Below are 6,000 nucleotides of genomic sequence, written 5' to 3' on the forward strand. Positions count from 1 at the left end.
GGTGAATGGCTTAGACATAAATTGAGCTGCAGTTTGTCAAAAGCCTAGGAGGGGATTGATCCCCATGTATTATTGAAAAATGAAGAAGTGAAAGCATTACAAAAGGGGACGCAGGGTGGGGCACTAAAACCAGAAAAAACTGCTCATATAACTGGGGGATTGTATATAGATAAAAACTGAGCCACTGAACACAGGACACAGGTCACAGATTTCCATTGTTTAATTCCTTTTCCATGGAATTATTTGACACCCTTATATTTAAATGTCAAAATCTAAAGTCAAAATTAAATTTTTGTTTAGCACATTATTTTCCTATAACCAATACAAGTTTTAATATCATGAGATATTCCATGATTCTAATCGCAAAACTGCATAATATTAATCTATAGAGTAACAGAAATATGGTACCCTAAATATTAATATTTGTTTTCTGAAAATTCAATGAGTAAAAACTTCATAAACTGTGGGATAAATGGCTGGCTGAAATTTACTGCAGCATCTGAAAGGCCTCACTTCTATCCACATGTTCATAAAAGCCAACCTTCACCTGTTATTCCTTCTGTAACAATCCAAAATAATCCTATAATATAATTACTTTTTACATTTACAATGATATTGTTTCTTAAACTTGCAAAAAATTAAAATAATAAATAAATAAATAAATAGATTTCTGTATTTTTTTTTTTTTTTTTTTCTCTCGCCTGTCCCATTTGGCTCTTTTGCCATCAGAAGTATTGTCTAAAGGCAAAGAAAGATGTCCAACGGATTTACTTTACCAAATGGACCATCCCAGCCTTGCCGTAATGGTCTATTTGATTCACCTTTTATTGTTTATTTTATTTTATTTTCACTTGTTAAATACGGGACAGACTTGACTGGGGAAAAGAAAGGGGAGAAAGAAGGGGAAAGAAAAACAGAAGAGGGATGGGGATAAAGGGCAAAAAACAAAAAACAACAAAATAAGCAGACAAAAAATACATATATCAATGACCTGGATAACCTGTTGAGAAAGAAAAAAGAGAAAACAAGCAGAAAAAAAAAGAGCAACATAATAAACAATATCACGATGATCTATGGGAATGTAACAGTAAAAACTAAATATTAAATATTATTGTGCAGCACGTAAGATCGACAGCGCACAGTGTGCTTTGAGGTAGGAGCCAAAAGGGTGTAGTTAGTGTATGTGAGTCCCGTGTGTACACCTGTGAGCATGAGCGCTTGTATTTAAAAGGTTCCTTCATGTAATGATCTGCTAGAGGGTGTGGGGAGCCACAGCCCAGTCCTCCAGGGCATGAAGCAGATATGGAGGAGATCAAGACTCCAGACATCCAGAGGCCCTCAGAACACAAGAGACCAAGCAAGACCAACAGAGGGGCAGCTGTGCCACCATCCCAGAAAGAGCTGAGGAGAGTCCCAGATGAGGGGTCACTCAGTAGCCGCGGAGCAGAAGCCAGGGGGGGTTGCAGTGACGTGCAGCCAGCTATGCCAGAGTGACCGAGCCCCAGGCCGAGAGGCCGAGGGCACCCCACCCCCGAAGTGGCCCAAGCGAGCCCCAGGCTCCAGGCCCCGACAAGCAGCCACCAAGGAGTGAGCCGGTGGGTACCCGGACGCCCATCCCCACACACAAAGAACCACCAACGCACCAATGTCTGAGGGCGTCTGCCACTGGCAGGGGAAGTGGTGGGGGGAGATAGGCCTCCATACCTTGGAGGTGGGCAACGACGCCATGGGGGAGGTTGTACACCCTGATGGTCTAAGATTTCAGTAATTAACAGAGCCGAAATGGATTTTCTCAGCCTTGAAAACGTCACAAGACTATCCTATAGTGTAATGTTATGAGGGGTTAAAACATTGGACAAAAATAAGATTTATTGAAAAGTACACAATATCAGCCTTGTCCTTGCATTTTAAGTTCCAGATAGTTTTAAAGTATGAAGGTAATCTTTTGCATGGCTTCATTTAATATGTTATTGTTGTAAAAAAGCTGATTATGAGGAAGTTTAGTGTGCTGTGACACTGAGTATGAGGAAAACCAAATGCTTCAGACTCAAGAAGGAAAGAGACAGACAGTTTTCAAAGCAAAACTGTCACCATGTATCCAAAATTTCCTCTTCTCAGCTATACAAAAGTCAAAGTTGCTACTAAACCCACTTTTTGTAGAAATAAAAAAAAATGTTGAAATTTGGCTTCATCTTGCATCACTAGGTACAACTCGCCTAGATTTACTTCATTGACGTTAATATGCACCTAACCATTAAAGTATTAAAGCACTCAACATTAATACAGTCTACATATTTTCAGTAGCAATTATTCATCATGTTATATATAGCTATGCTAAAGCAGGTCATTTATTTTATATCACTAGTAAGATTAGCATCACTTAGCTTACCTGTTAGAAGCAAGGAAACTGATATCATCAGTCCAACCCCCATTGTTTAATCAGTTAAATCTGTAAAAGAAATATATGTCAAGGCTAGGCACAATGATTAAAAAACAAATTTAAAAACTGAGTTAAAAACCCAGTAAAATAAAATGTGACAAAAATGCAAAATAATTATTAACTGTACTTATCATTATACTTCTTAATAAAAAACAACAACTATGCATGAACAATTTTAAAATAATATGGGTAAAACAATTAATTAGCATTAGTTTAATAAGTAAGTGAAAGAAACAAAAAGTCATATTCATAGTACATAAAATCTATTGTGTACATTGTACTTATAAAAACTGAGATCAGATGAAAATGTATTAATTCTCCCTTTTTTAATCCTTTTTTAGATATTTTGAAATTATTATGTTTTAAACAGTGCACTTCACCTCTTTGCTCTGTTAAACCTTATGTTTACACCTCTTGTGGCTTTATATATTTCAGAAGAGTGAGGGCTAATGACGTATGTGAGAGATGACAGAAGAAGCTGTGACATGTTGAGGAACAATGTCACATCACAGGATTCACAAGTTTGTCAAGCGAGCAACCTGAAAGTTTCTTGGCTCAGGATCACAGCCTCCTCCTTCTTTTTGCTTGTGACCTGAGTTATTCGTAGACGTCAAGGCAGACAAACCAATAATGAATTCCAGTAGAGTGAAAAACAGTTGGAAGATATGTAACATGATCAAAGTAAGCAGACATCTTTGTTTAATACAGAGTATGAGTTTCAAAGATTTTTCACTGTACCATGTGATACAGAACTTTTAAACAAAGTGATATATTCTAATAATATGTTGTGAATTCACAGCATCGCAGTTAAATTTCTTTCTATTTTTCCAAGTAACTGAAAGCTTATGAAGTCAATATTAAGTTATGATATTTAACAAATGGGACATCTCTGCACTTTGCTTTTGGTCAAAGGTTGGCTCAGCAATACATTATATACCACACTGCTTTCATTCATTCACTGTCTTGTCTCCATTTACTGCATTGAGATGATTAAAGCTGAACATGGATGTGCAGTATTATTATTTTTTGGAATACTGGTTCAGTTCTCTTCACTTTTTACCCCAAGCCAAGACAAGAAAGCTTTGTAAATCTGGCATTGAGGAGCCATGGACTGGAAATGAATCTAGCTCTGTATGCGTTTTACATCGAGACTTTAGTTGAATCATTTTGGGAATATTTTTTGGTTTTTGCTATGCATTTTCTGCAGTTTATCGGCCCAACAATGGAGAATGATGATGTATTCATATGTAACTGCTTTCTCATATTTTCAAATTACAGTTCTGCTGAAGAGTTAAAAAATAAGGATAAACAAACAATGAAACACAAACAAGATTTCAAGAATATTGGCTCAGCTTAACATTTTGTTTCTTTTAAATGTATTTTCTCCACTGCTACATAAACTCAATAAGCAGCCTACTTAATTAATCACTAAGTAGGCTGCAGGTGTAGTGCTACTGTCATAAAAAATAGCAATTTCCTGATCTTAAAAAAAGTGAATCTTTTCTTGAAATTATATTCTCTTCATTTGTTTTTAAGTCTACTTCTGACTCAAGAAATGTAGTACAGTTTGGTAGCATTGAAAAAATCTTGTACTATGGCATGTTAAAAACATTTTTCTGTGTATTGATTTGTATTTTTTATGTAGTCTTCACATAGACACAATGTATACCCTGCATACCCTGGTGCTTTCCAGACTCAAGGAAACAAAAAAAGTACACTTAATTTAATATTTTCTTTTCTAAAAATAATTTTAAAAAATAACATTTTTATAATTAATGTTAGGTCTGCCTTGTAGCTACCTGGAAGTGAAACAATTTCTTACATACTCATTACAAACCTACATGAGTCTACAGGAACAGATTGGTCATGGAAATCTTTGACATGAAGCTCCTGGTGCATTTTTTTGTGTTGATGTTTATGCGAAACAAAGTTTAGAAATATGGTTATTCAGTCAGCAGAGCCTTTGTGACCTTCGTGCACTATGTTTCAACACTAGACAGCTGCACGTTGTAACTTTACATGATCTGTCACTTCGTAGCTGAATTCTTGTGGTTCCTAAACACTTCCACTTTGCCATAATACCACTTACAGTTGATCATGTAATATCTAGAAAGCAGAAAAATTCACAAACTGACTTGTTGCAAAGGTGGCATCGTACATTTGAACTGATGTTGGCCAACAGCGAGATCAGTTGATCTGCAAAGATTGCAGCTGAGTCTGTCTGCCAGACCTGCCAGAAATAACTCTGTTCTTGATTTGTGGCTTCAGTATTTAATGGAATCTGTTCCACTTTTGCAGACTGAGTTACTGAAGCTCATTTTGTGGTTTTGAATTAGCCAAGGAATAGACAAATTATGCTATTGCCAATCAAAGCTTGCATAAATTGCCTAACAATAAGGTTCAGGACTGATTTAATAACATAAACACTTGAACAAACATAAAGAAAGGCCTTTTGTCTGGATAAAAGTAATCATCCTTCATTAACAAGCATTATTTATCCGTGAATGATGTTTGAGATCTAGTATGCTATGTAAGCAGCTGTTTTAATGTTTATTTTAGAATCGAGCAGGTGCAAAGCGTCACTTTCATTATTAGGTGGGGTTCTTTCTTGTGAAACAGCTTCATACCAGTGAACAATCATGTAGACAAATGGCGTCTAACACATTGTTTTCACACCATTTCTAATTCACTCAGATTAAGGGGCTCGCTCAGAATAACACCTCTGAGCGCAAATTGGATCACATCTTGGAGACGCTCACTGCGGTCGTGAGTTCTCAGAATCGGCTCTTTGAGCACAAGGATGACAACGTCACGGAGCGTAAGTTTGATAACATCATGGAGAAGCTCACGGCTCTCCAACAGGAGATTGAGAGACCAGTGTCGGACTGTTAGAACAGCTTTGAAATTCATATGAGTTGTTCGCACTAAAGTAAAAAACACCAAAATCTGTATTCACTTCATGTGGATACCCCTTTGGCGCCAGCTGCGGTCTCAAGGCTGGAGCTGAACAACAACACCCTGATAACGACTGTCTTTAGACTGTTCTTCCCATTCTATGCAAGGCCACCTGGGTTGGCTGGAAGACTGTTTACTTAGCCTGGCAGGGCAAAGGACACTGTCTCAGCTGAACTCTGGACACATACACACACACACACACACAGACATATATACACATGCAGATATACACTCATCCCCCTCCCCTCCAAACGCCTTCGATGCTTATTCCTTCCGATGCTGACGGTGGATCAAGGAGACCAGCGCTTATGCTGCAGGCCCGGATGTACTGTCTACACTGGCTGTCTCTCATCCTTTACCCACCCTGTTGCTTGTCATGTGTTTCCTTGGTGTATTAAGAGTTCTTTCATGTGCTATGTGCAGAGGTGGGGGTTTTTTTACTGTTCTCAAACTGATCTCCCTGTTGGAGCTCAGTCTGGGGGGAGTTGTTTTTTTTCTCCTTATCTTTCCTCATGTTGTGCTTTTTCCATGTTATACCCCTCTGCCCTGTCTTCCCCATGTGATGTTTGTGTAATGTATGTATGGTCGGAAGGGTAAGACGGCGC

Source organism: Oreochromis aureus, unplaced genomic scaffold (genome assembly GCF_013358895.1).
Source record: "Oreochromis aureus strain Israel breed Guangdong unplaced genomic scaffold, ZZ_aureus HiC_scaffold_25, whole genome shotgun sequence".
In the NCBI taxonomy this organism is placed as follows: Eukaryota; Metazoa; Chordata; class Actinopteri; order Cichliformes; family Cichlidae; genus Oreochromis; species Oreochromis aureus.